Source organism: Scyliorhinus torazame, unplaced genomic scaffold (assembly GCF_047496885.1).
Source record: "Scyliorhinus torazame isolate Kashiwa2021f unplaced genomic scaffold, sScyTor2.1 scaffold_141, whole genome shotgun sequence".
Classification (NCBI taxonomy): Eukaryota; Metazoa; Chordata; class Chondrichthyes; order Carcharhiniformes; family Scyliorhinidae; genus Scyliorhinus; species Scyliorhinus torazame.
The window spans coordinates 141242-156645 of NW_027307868.1; the positions used below are offsets into that span (position 1 = coordinate 141242).

Consider the following 15404-nt stretch of genomic DNA (forward strand, 5'->3'; position numbering starts at 1 on the left):
AGTGGGTGCCTGGAACTCACTACCGGAGGAGGTGGTGGAAGCAGGGACGATAGTGACATTTAAGGGGCATCTTGACAAATATATGAATAGGATGGGAATAGAGGGATACGGACCCAGGAAGTGTAGAAGGTTGTAGTTTAGTCGGGCAGCATGGTCGGCAGGGGCTTGGAGGGCCGAAGGGCCTGTTCCTGTGCTGTACTTTTCTTTGTTCTTTGTGTCTCTGTCGTCTGTGACTGTGTTTCTATGCGATCCCCCCTCATTCTCCTGAACTCCAGCGAGAACAATCCTAACCCACTCAATCTCTCCTCATACGTCAGCCCCGCCATCCCAGGATTCAGTCTGGTAAACCTTCGCTGCACTCCCTCGAGAGCAAGAACATCCTTCCTTGGAAAGGTTTATAAGAGATAGGATGTATAATCATCTGGAAAGGAATAATTTGATTAGAGATAGTCAACACGGTTTTGTGAAGGGTAGGTCGTGCCTCACAAACCTTATAGAGTTCTTTGAGAAGGTGACCAAACAGGTGGATGAGGGTAAAGCAGTTGATGTGGTGTATATGGATTTCAGTAAAGCGTTTGATAAGGTTCCCCACGTAGGCTACTGCAGAAAATACGGAGGCATGGGATTCAGGGAGATTTAGCAGTTTGGATCAGAAATTGGCTAGCTGGAAGAAGACAAAGGGTGGTGGTTGATGGGAAATGTTCAGACTGGAGTCCAGTTAATAGTGGTGTACCACAGGGATCTGTTTTGGGGCCACTGCTGTTTGTCATTTTTATAAATGACCTGGAGGAGGGCGTAGAAGGATGGGTGAGTAAATTTGCAGATGACACTAAAGTCGGTGGAGTTGTGGACAGTGCGGAAGGATGTTTCAAGTTACAGAGGGACATAGATAAGCTGCAGCGCTGGGCTGAGAGGTGGCAAATGGAGTTTAATGCAGAAAAGTGTGAGGTGATTCATTTTGGAAGAAATAACAGGAAGACAGAGTACTGGGCTAATGGTAAGATTCTTGGCAGTGTGGATGAGCAGAGAGATCTCGGTGTCCATGTACATAGATCCCTGAAAGTTGCCACCCAGGTTGAGAGGGTTGTTAAGAAGGCGTATGGTGTGTTAGCTTTTATTGGTAGAGGGATTGAGTTTCGGAGCCATGAGGTCATGTTGCAGCTATACACCACTCTGGTGCGGCCGCATTTGGAGTATTGCGTGAAATTCTGGTCGCCGCATTATAGGAAGGACGTGGAACCATTGGAAAGGGTGCAGAGGAGATTTACCAGAAGGTTGCCTGGTATGGAGGGAAGATCTTATGAGGAAAGGCTGAGGGACTTGAGGCTGTTTTCGTTAGAGAGAAGAAGGTTAAGAGGTGACTTAATTGAGGCATACAAGATGATCAGAGGATTGGACAGGGTGGACAGTGAGAGCCTTTTTCCTCGGATGGTGATGTCTAGCACGAGGCGACATAGCTTTAAATTGAGGGGAGATAGATATAGGACAGATGTCAGAGGTAGGTTCTTTACTCAGAGAGTAGTAAGGGCGTGGAATGTCCTGCCTGCAACAGTAGTGGACTCGCCAACACTAAGGGCATTCAAATGGTCATTGGATAGACATATGGACGATAAGGGAATAGTGTAGATGGGCTTTAGAGTGGTTTCACAGGTCGGCGCAACATCGAGGGCCGAAGGGCCTGTACTGCGCCGGAATGTTCGATGTTGTATGTTCCTCAGAGAAGGAAAACTGCCCACGATACTCCAAGTGTGGCCTCACCAAGGCCCTGTACAATTGCAGCAACACATCCCTGCTCCTGTACTCGAATCCCCTCGCAACGAAGGCCAACACACCATTAGCCTTCTTTACCGCCTGCTGCACCTGCATGCTTACCTTCAGCGACTGGTGTCCGAGGGCACCCAGGTCCCGCTGCGCACCCCCCTCTCCCAATTTATGGCGATTCAGATAATAATCTGCCTTCTGCCAAAGCGGATTATCTCACATTTATCCAGATTAAACTGTGTCTGCCATTTAGTTGCCCACTCGCTCAACTTGTCCAAATCCCGCTGAAGGATCTCTGTATCCTCCTCACAGCTCACCCTCCCGCCCAGCTTGGTGTCACCTGCAACTTTGTAGACATTGCATTTAGTTCCCTCATCTAAATCATGAATATGTATTGTGAACAGCTGGGCGAACGGATTGAATTGTGTCCATCGCTCTGCCCTGTAGATTCCCGATGATCACCTTCAAGGCTACAGTGTGTGGCCAGGACAGGGCAACTCCCCCACGGTAATACAGGAGGATGGACGAGGTGTACCAAACGCTGATCTCATCCTGTACATCAAGGCAGCAGACACCAGCAAGTGCAGGAAAGAGGTAAGGAGTACGGAGAGAGAGTTACAGACTCGAATCTAATCGAGGGGTTCGGGGTGGTTTACATATAGAATAACAGATACACGGGAGTGAGTTACAGACTGGAATCTAATCGAGGGGTTCGGGGTGGTTTATATATAGAATAACAGATACCCGGGAGTGAGTTACAGACTGGAATCTAATCGAGGGGTTCGGTGTGGTTTATATATAGAATAACAGATACCCGGGGGTGAGTTACAGACTGGAATCTAATCGAGGGGTTCGGGGTGGTTTATATATAGAATAACAGATACCCGGGAGTGAGTTACAGACTGGAATCTAATCGAGGGGTTCGGGGGGGTGTATATATAGAATAACAGATACCCGGGAGTGAGGTACAGACTGGAATCTAATCGAGGGGTTTGGGGTGGTTTATATATAGAATAACAGGTACCCGGGAGTGAGTTACAGACTGGAATCTAAACAAGGGGTTTGGGGTGGTTTTTATCTCGAATAACAGATACCCGGGAGTGAGTTACAGACTGGAATCTAATCGAGGGGTTCAGGGTGGTTTATATGTAGAATAACAGATACCCGGGAGTGAGTTACAGACTGGAACCTAATCGAGGGATTCAGGGTGGTTTATATATAGAATAACAGACACCCGGGAGTGAGTTACAGACTGGAATCTAATCGAGGGGTTCGGGGTGGTTTATATATAGAATAACAGACACCCGGGAGTGAGTTACAGACTGGAATCTAATCGAGGGGTTCGGGGTGGTTTATATATAGAATAACAGATACCCGGGAGTGAGTTACAGACTGGAATCTAATCGAGGGGTTCGGGGTGGTTTATGTATAGAATAACAGATACCCGGGAGTGAGTTACAGACTGGAATCTAATCGAGGGGTTCGGGGTGGTTTATACAGAGAATAACAGATACCCGGGAGTGAGTTACAGACTGGAATCTAATCGAGGGGCTCGGTGTGGTTTATATATAGAATAAAAGATACCCGGGAGTGAGTTACAGACTGGAATCTAATCAAGGAGATCGGGGTGGTTTATATATCGAATAACAGATACCCGGGAGTGAGTTACAGACTGGAATCTAATCGAGGGGTCCGCTGTGGTTTAGATATAATAACAGGTATCCGGGAGTGAGTTACAGACTGGAATCTAATCGAGGGGTTCGGGGTGGTTGAGATAAAGAATAACAGATACCCGGGAGTAAGTTACAGACTGGAATCTAATTGAGGGGTTTGGGGTGGTTTATACATAGAATAACAGATACCCGGGAGTGAGTTACAGACTGGAATCTACTCGAGGGGTTCGGGGTGGTTTATATATAGAATAAAAGATACCCGGGAGTGAGTTACAGACTGGAATCTAATCGAGGGGTCCGCTGTGGTTTAGATATAATAATAGGTATCCGGGAGTGAGTTACAGACTGGAATCTAATCGAGGGGTTCGGGGTGGTTGAGATAAAGAATAACAGATACCCGGGAGTAAGTTACAGACTGGAATCTAATTGAGGGGTTCGGGGTGGTTTATATACAGAATAACAGATACCCGGGAGTGAGTTACAGACTGGAATCTAATCGAGAGGTTCGGGGTGGTTTATATATAGAATAACAGGTACCCGGGAGTGAGTTACAGACTGGAATCTAATCGAGGTGTTCAGTGTGGTTTATATAGAGAATAACAGATACCCGGGAGAGAGTTACAGACTGGAATCTAATCGAGGTGTTCGGGGTGGTTTATATACAGAATAACAGAAACCCAGGAGTGAGTTACAGACTGGAATCTAATCGAGGGGTTCGGGGTGGTTTATATACAGAATAACATATACCCGGGAGTGAGTTACAGACTGGAATCTAATCGAGAGGTTCGGGGTGGTTTATATATAGAATAACAGGTACCCGGGAGTGAGTTACAGACTGGAATCTAATCGAGGTGTTCAGTGTGGTTTATATAGAGAATAACAGATACCCGGGAGAGAGTTACAGACTGGAATCTAATCAAGGTGTTCGGGGTGGTTTATATATAGAATAACAGGTACCCGGGAGTGAGTTACAGACTGGAATCTAAACAAGGGGTTTGGGGTGGTTTTTATCTCGAATAACAGATACCCAGGAGTGAGTTACAGACTGGAATCTAATCGAGGGGTTCAGGGTGGTTTATATGTAGAATAACAGATACCCGGGAGTGAGTTACAGACTGGAATCTAATCGAGGGGTTTGGGGTGGTTTATATATAGAATAACAGATACCCGGGAGTGAGTTACAGACTGGAATCTAATCGAGGGGTTCGGGGTGGTTTATATATAGAATAACAGATACCCGGGAGTGAGTTACAGACTGGAATCTAATCGAGGGGTTCGGGGTGGTTTATATATAGAATAACAGAAACCCGGGAGTGAGTTACAGACTGGAATCTAATCGAGGGGTTCAGGGTGGTTTATATATAGAATAACAGATACCCGGGAGTAAGTTACAGACTGGAATCTAATCGAGGGGTTCGGGGTGGTTTATATATAGAATAAGAGATACCCGGGAGTAAGTTACAGACTGGAATCTAATCGAGGGGTTCGGGGTGGTTTATATATAGAATAACAGATACCCGGGAGTAAGTTACAGACTGGAATCTAATCGAGGGGTTCGGGGTGGTTTATATATAGAATAACAGATACCCGGGAGTGAGTTACAGACTGGAATCTAATCGAGGGGTTCGGGGTGGTTTATATATAGAATAACAGATACCCGGGAGGGAGTTACAGACTGGAATCTAATCGAGGGGTTTGGGGTTGTTTATATATAGAATAACAGATACCCGGGAGTGAGTTACAGACTGGAATCTAATAGAGGGGTTCAGGGTGGTTTATATATAGAATAACAGATACCCGGGAGTGAGTTACAGACTGGAATCTAATCGAGGGGTTCGGGGTGGTTTATATATAGAATAACAGATACCCGGGAGTGAGTTACAGACTGGAATCTAATCGAGGGGTTCGGGGTGGTTTATATATAGAATAACAGATACCCGGGAGTGAGTTACAGACTGGAATCTAATCGAGGGGTTCGGGGTGGTTTATATATAGAATAACAGATACCCGGGAGTGAGTTACAGACTGGAATCTAATCGAGGGGTTCGGCGTGGTTTATATATAGAATAACAGATAACCGGGAGAGAGTTACAGACTGGAATCTATTCGAGGGATTCGACGTGGTGTATATATAGAATAACAGATACCCGGGAGTGAGTTACAGACTGGACTCTAATCGAGGGGTTCGGGGTGGTTTATATATAGAATAACAGATACCCGGAAGTGAGTTAGAGACTGGAATCTAATCGAGGGGTTCGGGGTGGTTTATATATAGAATAACAGATACCCGGGAGTGAGTTACGAACAGGAATCTAATCGAGGGGTTCGGGGTCGTTAAGATTATAGAACAGCTGACACCCAGGAGTGAGGACAGAATGGAATCTAATCAAGGAGTTTGGGATGGTTTAGATGGAATAACAGATACCCGGGAGTGAGTTACAGACTGGAATCTTATTGATGCGTTCAGGGTGGTTTATATATAGAATAAAAGATACCCGGGAGTGAGTTACAGACTGGAATCTAATCGAGGGGTTCGGGGTGGTTTATATATAGAATAACAGATACCCGGGAGTGAGTTACAGACTGGAATCTAATCGAGGGGTTCGGGGTGGTTTATATATAGAATAACAGATTCCCGGGAGTGAGTTACAGTCTGGAATCTAATCGAGGGGTTTGGGATGGTTTATATATAGAATAACAGATACCCGGGAGTGAGTTACAGACTGGAATCTAATCGAGGGGTTCGGGGTGGTTTATATATAGAATAACAGATACCCGGGAGTGAGTTACAGATTGGAATCTAATCGAGGGGTTCGGGGTGGTTTATATATAGAATAACAGATACCCGGGAGTGAGTTACAGACTGGAATCTAATCGAGGGGTTCGGGGTGGTTTATATACAGAATAACAGATACCCGGGAGTGAGTTACAGACTGGAATCTAATCAAGTGGATCGGATTGTTTGTATATAGAATAACAAATGCCGGGGAGTGAGTTACAGACTGGAATCTAATCGAGGTGTTCGGGGTGGTTTATATACAGAATAACAGATACCCGGGAGTGAGTTACAGATCGGAATCTAATCGAGGGGTTCAGGGTGGTTTATACATAAATAACAGAATCCCGGGAGTGAGTTACAGACTGGAATCTAATTGAGAGGTTTGGGGTGGTTTATATAGAGAATAACAGATACCCGGGAGTGAGTTACAGACTGGAATTTAATCGAGGGGCTCGGGGTGGTTTATATATAGAATAACAGATACCCGAGAGTGAGTTACAGACTGGAATCTAATCGAGGGGTTCGAGGTGGTTTATAAATAGAATAACAGATACCTGAGAGTGAATTACAGACTGGAATCTAATCGAGGGGTTCAGGGTGGTTTACATATAGAATAACAGATACCCGGGAGTGAGTTACAGACTGGAATCTAATCGAGGTGTTCGGGGTGGTTTATATACAGAATAACAGATACCCGGGAGTGAGTTACAGACTGGAATCTAATCGAGTGGTTCGGGAGGTTTATATATAGAATAACAGATATGCGGGAGTGAGTTACAGACTGGAATCTAATCGAGGGGTTCGGAGTGGTTTATATATAGAATAACAGATACCCGGGAGTGAGTTACAGACTGGAATCTAATAGAGGGATTCGCGGTGGTTTATATATAGAATAACAGATACCCGGGAGTGAGTTACAGACTGGAATCTAATCGAGGTGTTCGGGGTGGTTGAGATATAGAATAACAGATACCCGGGAGTGAGTTACAGACTGGAATCTAATCGAGGGGTTCGGGGTGGTTTATATATAGAATAACAGATACCCGTGAGTGAGTTACAGAGTGGAATCGAATCGAGGTGTTCGGGGTGGTTGAGATATAGAATAACAGATACCCGGGAGTGAGTTACAGACTGGAATCTAATCGAGGGGTTCGGTGTGGTTTATATATAGAGTAACAGATACCCGGGAGTGAGTTACAGACTGGAATCGAATCGAGGGGTTTGGGGTGGTAAATATATCGAATAACAGATACCCGGGAGAGAGTTACAGACTGGAATCTAATCGAGGGGTTCGGGGTGGTTTATATATAGAATAACAGGTACTCGGGAGTGAGTTACAGACTGGAATCTAATCGAAGGGTTCGGGGTGGTTTATATATAGAATAACAGATACCCGGGAGTGAGTTACAGACTGGAATCTAATCGTGGGGTTCGGGGTGGTTTATATATAGAATAACAGATACCCGGGAGTGAGTTACAGACTGGAACCTAATCGTGGGGTTCGGGGTGGTTTATCTCCAGAATAACAGATACCCGGGAGAGAGTTACAGACTGGAATCTAATCGAGGGGTTCAGGGTGGTTTATATATAGAATAACAGATACCCGGGAGTGAGTTACAGACTGGAACCTAATCGAGGGGTTTGGGATGGTTTATATAGAGAATAACAGATACCCGGGAGAGAGTTACAGACTGCAATCTAATCGAGGGGTTCGGGGTGGTTTATATATAGAATAACAGATACCCGGGAGTGAGTTACAGACTGGAATCTAATCGTGGGGTTCGGGGTGGTTTATATATAGAATAACAGATACCCGGGAGTGAGTTACAGACTAGAATCTAATCGAGGGGTCCGGTGTGGTTTATATATATAATAACAGGTACCCGGGAGTGAGTTACAGACTGGAATCTAATCGAGGGGTTCGGGGTGGTTTATATATAGAATAACAGATACCCGGGGGTGAGTTACAGACTGGAATCTAATCGAGGGGTTCGGGGTGGTTTATATATAGAATGACAGATACCCGGGAGTGAGGTACAGACTGGAATCTAATCGAGGGGTCCGGTGTGGTTTATATATATAATAACAGGTACCCGGGAGTGAGTTACAGACTGGAATCTAATCGAGGGGTTCGGGGTGGTTTATATATAGAATAACAGATACCCGGGGGTGAGTTACAGACTGGAATCTAATCGAGGGGTTCGGGGTGGTTTATATATAGAATGACAGATACCCGGGTGTGAGTACAGACTTGAATTTAATCGAGTGGTTCGGGGTGGTTTGTATATAGAATAATAGATACCCGGGAGTGAGTTACAGACTGGAATCTAATCGAGGGGTTCTGGGTGGTTTATATATAGAATAACAGATACCCGGGGGTGAGTTACAGACTGGAATCTAATCGAGGGGATCAGGATAGTTTATATATAGAATAACAGATACCCGGGAGTGAGTTACAGACTGGAATCTAATCGAGGGGTTTGGGATGGTTTATATATAGAATAACAGATACCCGGGAGTGAGTTACAGACTGGAATCTAATCGAGGGATTCGGAGTGGTTTATATATAGAATAACAGATACCCGGGTGTGAGTTACAGTCTGGAATCTAATAGATGGGTTCATGGTGGTTTATATTTTGAATAACAGATACCCGTGAGTGAGTTACAGACTGGAATCTAATCGAGGTGTTCGGGGTGTTTGAGATATAGAATAACAGATACCCGGGAGTGAGTTACAGACTGGAATCTAATCGAGGGGTTTGGGGTGGTTTATATATAAAATAACAGATACCCGGGAGTGAGTTACAGACTGGAATCTAATCGAGGGGTTTGGGGTGGTTTATATATGGAGTAACAGATACCCAGGAGTGAGTTACAGACTGGAATCGAATCGAGGGGTTTGGGGTGGTTAATATATCAAACAACAGATACCCGGGAGTGAGTTACAGACTGGAATCTAATCGAGGGGTTCGTGGTGGTTTATATATAGAGTAAGAGATACCCGGGAGTGAGTTACAGACTGGAATCTAATCGAGGGGTTCGGGGTGGTTTATATATAGAATAACAGATACCCGGGAGTGAGTTACAGACTGGAATCTAATCGATGGGTTCGGGGTGGTTTATATACAGAATAACAGATACCCGGGAGTGAGTTACAGACTGGAATCTAATCGAGGGGATCGGGGTGGTTTATATATAGAATAACAGATACCCGGGAGGGAGTTACAGACTGGAATCTAATCGAGGGGTTCGGGGTGGTCTATATATAGAATAACAGATACCCGGGAGTGAGTTACAGACTGGAATCTAATCGAGGGGTTCGGGGTGGTTTATATATAGAATACCAGAGACCCGGGAGTGAGTTACAGACTGGAATCTAATCGAGGGGTTTGGGGTTGTTTATATATAGAATAACAGATACCCGGGAGTGAGTTACAGACTGGAATCTAATCGAGGGGTTCGGAGTGGTTTATATATAGAATAACAGATAACCGGGAGAGAGTTACAGACTGGAATCTAATCGAGGGGTTCGACGTGGTGTATATATAGAATAACAGATAGCCGGGGGTGAGTTACAGACTGGAATCTAATCGAGGGGTTCAGGGTGGTGTATATATAGAATAACAGATACCCGGGTGTGAGTTACGGACAGGAATCTATTCGAGGGGTTCGGGGTGGTTAAGATTATAGAACAGCTGACACCCAGGAGTGAGGACAGAATGGAATCTAATCAAGGAGTTTGGGATGGTTTAGATGGAATAACAGATACCCGGGAGTGAGTTACAGACTGGAATCTTATTGATGCGTTCAGGGTGGTTTATATATAGAATAACAGATACCCGGGAGTGAGTTACAGTCTGGAATCTAATCGAGGGGTTTGGGATGGTTTATATATAGAATAACAGATACCCGGGAGTGAGTTACAGACTGGAATCTAATCGATGGGTTCGGGGTGGTTTATATATAGAATAACAGATACCCGGGAGTGAGTTACAGACTGGAATCTAATCGAGGGGTTTGGGATGGTTTATATAGAGAATAACAGATACCCGGGAGAGAGTTACAGACTGCAATCTAATCAAGGGGTTCGGGGTGGTTTATATATAGAATAACAGATACCCGGGAGTGAGTTACAGACTGGAATCTAATCGTGGGGTTCGGGGTGGTTTATATATAGAATAACAGATACCCGGGAGTGAGTTACAGACTGGAATCTAATCGAGGGGTTCGGGGTGGTTTATATATAGAATAACAGATACACGGGGGTGTGAGTTACAGACTGGAATCTAATCGAGGGGTTCGGGGTGTTTGAGATATAGAATAACAGATACCCGGGAGTGAGTTACAGACTGGAATCTAATCGAGGGGTTCGGGGTGGTTTATATATAGAATAACAGATACCCGGGAGTGAGTTACAGACTGGAATCTAATCGAGGGGTTCAGGGTGGTTTATACAAAGAATAACAGAATCCCAGGAGTGGGTTACAGGCTGGAATCTAATCGAGGGGTTCGGGGTGGTTTACATATAGAATAACAGATACCCGGCAGTGAGTTACAGACTGGAATCTAATCGAGGGGTTCGGGGTGGTTTATATATAGAATAACAGATACCCGGGAGTGAGTTACAGACTGGAATCTAATCGAGGGGTTCGGGGTGGTTTATATATAGAATAACAGATACCCGGGAGTGAGTTACAGACTGGAATCTAATCGAGGGGTTCGGGGTGGTTTATGTATAGAATAACAGATACCCGGGAGTGAGTTACAGACTGGAATCTAATCGAGGGGTTCGGGGTGGTTTATATATAGAATAACAGATACCCGGGAGTGAGTTACAGACTGGAATCTAATCGAGGTGTTCGGGGAGGTTTATATATTGAATAATAGATACCCGGGAGTGAGTTACAGTCTGGAATCTAATCGAGGGGTTCGGGGTGGTTTATATATAGAATAACAGATACCCGGGAGTGAGTTACAGACTGGAATCTAATCGAGGGGTTCGGGGTGGTTTATATATAGAATAATAGATACCGGTGAGTGAGTTACAGACTGGAATCTAATCGAGGGGTTCGGGGTGGTTTATATATAGAATAACAGATACCCGGGAGTGAGTTACAGACTGGAATCTAATCGAGGGGTTCGGGGTGGTTTATATATAGAATAATAGATACCCGGGAGTGAGTTACAGTCTGGAATCTAATAGATGGGTTCATGGTGGTTTATATTTTGAATAACAGATACCCGGGAGTGAGTTACAGACTGGAATCTAATCGAGGGGTTCGGGGTGGTTTATATATAGAATAACAGATACCCGTGAGTGAGTTACAGACTGGAATCTAATCGAGGGGTTTGGGGTGGTTTATATATAGAATAACAGATACCCGTGAGTGAGTTACAGACTGGAATCTAATCGAGGTGTTCGGGGTGTTTGAGATATAGAATAACAGATACCCGTGAGTGAGTTACAGACTGGAATCTAATCGAGGGGTTCGGGGTGGTTTATATATAGAATAATAGATACCCGGGAGTGAGTTACAGTCTGGAATCTAATAGATGGGTTCATGGTGGTTTATATTTTGAATAACAGATACCCGGGAGTGAGTTACAGACTGGAATCTAATCGAGGGGTTCGGGGTGGTTTATATATAGAATAACAGATACCCGTGAGTGAGTTACAGACTGGAATCTAATCGAGGGGTTTGGGGTGGTTTATATATAGAATAACAGATACCCGGGAGTGAGTTACAGACTGGAATCTAATCGAGGGGTTTGGGGTGGTTTATATATGGAGTAACAGATACCCAGGAGTGAGTTACAGACTGGAATCGAATCGAGGGGTTTGGGGTGGTTAATATATCGAACAACAGATACCCGGGAGTGAGTTACAGACTGGAATCTAATCGAGGGAATCGGGGTGGTTTATATATAGAATAACAGATACCAGGGAGTGAGTTACAGACTGGAATCTAATAGAGGGGTTCGCGGTGGTTTATATATAGAATAACAGACACCCGGGAGTGAGTTACAGACTGGAATCTAATCGAGGGGTTCGGGGTGGTTTATATATGGAATAACAGATACCCGGGAGTGAGTTCCAGAATGGAATCTAATCGAGGGGTTCGGGGTGGTTGAGATGTAGAATAACAGATACCCGGGAGAGAGTTACAGACTGGAATCTACCCGAGGGGTTCGGTGTGGTTTATATATGGAGTAACAGATACCCAGGAGTGAGTTACAGACTGGAATCGAATCGAGGGGTTTGGGGTGGTTAATATATCGAACAACAGATACCCGGGAGTGAGTTACAGACTGGAATCTAATCGAGGGAATCGGAGTGGTTTATATATAGAATAACAGATACCAGGGAGTGAGTTACAGACTGGAATCTAATTGAGGGGTTTGGGGTGGTTAATATATCGAATAACAAATACCCGGGAGTGAGTTACAGACTGGAATCTAATCGAGGGGTTCGCGCTGTTTTATATATAGAATAAGAGATACCCGGGAGTGAGTTACAGACTGGAATCTAATCGAGGGGTTCGGGGTGGTTTATATATAGAATAACAGATACCCGGGAGTGAGTTACAGACTGGAATCTAATCGAGGGGTTCGGGGTGGTTTATATATAGAATAACAGATACTCGGGGGTGAGTTCCAGATTGGAGTTTAATCGAGGGATTCATATATCGCTAGAATATCCCTCTCCCACTCTCACTCCCGATCCCCCCTCCTCTCTCACTCCCGATCCCCTCTCCTCTCTCACTCCTGATCCCCTCCTCTCTCACTCCTGAATTTCGCTTCTCTCTCACTTCCGATCCCTTCTCCTCTCTCAGTCCCCATCCCCTCTCCTCTACCTTAGGAGCAATGTCCACTTTTCTCTTAGCCAGTAGATTAGAGATGCTATTTTTTCAAATGACATAAAAAAGGTATCTACCTATTTCTGTTCAAATTTTGGGAGAGTCGGTATAAATTTAAATATAATGTGACTGGGTTCCATTCTGGGATTAAGCACCCCGTCTGCTTTCTGGCACCTCCCCACTAATTTCACTCTCATTCCCCATCTCCTCTCATCTCTCACTCCCTATCCCCTCTCCTCTCTCACTCCCGATCCCCTCTCCTCCATCTCTCCCGATCCCCTCTCCTCTCTCACTGCCGATCCCCTCTCCTCCATCACTCCCGATCCCCTCTCCTCTCTCACTCCCGATCCCCTCTCCTCTCTCATTCGTGATCCCCTCTCCTCTCTCACTCACGTTCTCCTCTCCTCTCACTCCCGATACCCTCTCCTCTCTCACTCCCGATCCTCTCTCCTCTCTCATTCATGATCCCCTCTCCTTTCTCACTCCCTATCCCCTCTCCTCTCTCACTCCTGATCCCCTCTCCTCCATCTCTCCCGATCCCCTCTCCTCTCTCACTCCCGATCCCCTCTCCTTCATCACTCCCGATCCCCTCTCCTCTCTCACTCCCGATCCCCTCTCCTCTCTCATTCGTGATCCCCTCTCCTCTCTCTCACGTTCTCCTCTCCTCTCACTCCCGATACCCTCTCCTATCTCACTCCCGATCCTCTCTCCTCTCTCATTCATGATCCCCTCTCCTTTCTCACTCCCTATCCCCTCTCCTCTCTCACTCCTGATCCCCTCTCCTCCATCACTCCTGATCCCCACTCCTCTCTCACTCCCGATCCTCTCTCCTCTCTCATTCGTGATCCCCTCTCCTCTCTCACTCACGTTCCCCTCTCCTCTCACTCCCGATACCCTCTCCTCTCTCACTCCCGATCCTCTCTCCTCTCTCACTCCCAATCGCCTCTCCTCTCTCACTCGCTATCTCCTCTCCTCTCACACCCCCTATCCCCTCTCCTCTACTTTAGCAGCAATGTCCACTTTTCTCATGGCCAATGCATTTGAGCTGCTATTTTTTAAAATGACATAAAAAAGGTTTCTACCTCTTTCTCTTCAAATTTTGGGATGGTCGGTATAAATTTTAACGGATCGTGACTGGGTTCCATTCAAGGATTAAGCACCCCCTCTACTTTCTGGTAGCTCCCCACTAATTTCACTCACTCCCAATCCCCTCTCCTCTCTCATTCCTGATCCCCTCTCCTCCCTCACTCCCGATTCCCTCTCCTCTCTGACTCCCGATCCCTTCTCCTCTCTCACTCCCGATCCCTTCTCCTCTCTCACTCCCGAACAGCTCACGTCTCTCACTCCCCATCCCTCTCCTCTACCTTAGGAGCAATGTCCACTTTTTTCTTTCCAGTGCATTTGAGTTGCTATTTTTTCAAATGACATAAAAAAGGTTTCTACCACTTTCTCTTCAAATTTTGGGATGCCGATATAAATTTAAATATGACGTCACTGGGTTCCATTCTCGGATTAAGCACCGCCTCTGCTTTCTGGCAACTCCCCATAATTTCACCACTCCCGATCCCCTCTCCTCTGTCATTCCCAATCCCCTCTCCTCTCTTACTCCCGATCACCTCTCCTCTCTCACTCCTGATCTCCCCCACTCCCGATCCCTTTTCTCCCTCACTCCCGATCCCCTCTCCTCCTTCACTCCCAATCCCCTCTCCTCTCTCACTCCTGATCCTCTCCCCTCTCTCACTCCCAATCCCCTCTCCTCTCTCACTCCCGATCCCCTCCCCTCTCTCACTCCCAATCCCCTATCATCTCTCACGCCCGGACCCCTCTCCTCTCCTCTCTCACGCCCGGTTCCCTCTCTTTCCCTCCCGATCCCCTCTCCTCTCTCACGCCCAGTTCCCTCTCCTCTCTCACTCCCGATCTCCCTCACTCCGAATCCCCTTTCCTCCCTCACTACCGATCCCCTCTCCTCCTTCACTCCTAATCCCCTCTCCTCTCTCACTCCTGATCACCTCTCCTTTCTCTCTCCCGATCCCCTCTCCTCTTTCCCTCCCGATCCCCTCTCCTCTCTCCTCTCTCACTCCTGATCCTCTCCCCTCTCTCACTCCCAATCCCCTCCCCTCTCTCACTCCCGATCCCCTCACCTCTCTCACTCCCAATCCCCTATCATCTCTCATGCCCGGTCCCCTCTCCTATCCTCTCTCACGCCCGGTTCCCTCTCCTCTCTCACTCCCAATCCCCTCTCCTCTACTTTAGGAGCAATGTCCACTTTTTTTTGTCCAGTGCATTTGAGTTGCTATTTTTTCAAATGACATAAAAAAGGTTTCTTGCACTTT

At 46.0% G+C, this 15404-nt stretch overlaps 1 protein-coding gene across 1 annotated transcript in view; it reads left to right on the plus strand.

Annotated features, from left to right (window-relative positions):
- Positions 1–15404, plus strand: part of LOC140405590 (ciliated left-right organizer metallopeptidase-like) — a 115045-nt gene that overhangs the window by 12414 nt on the left and 87227 nt on the right. The window contains exon 2 of the mRNA XM_072494147.1: positions 2209–2355. The gene's annotated coding sequence lies outside the window, so the exon portion shown is untranslated. The remainder of the gene's footprint in view (positions 1–2208; positions 2356–15404) is intronic.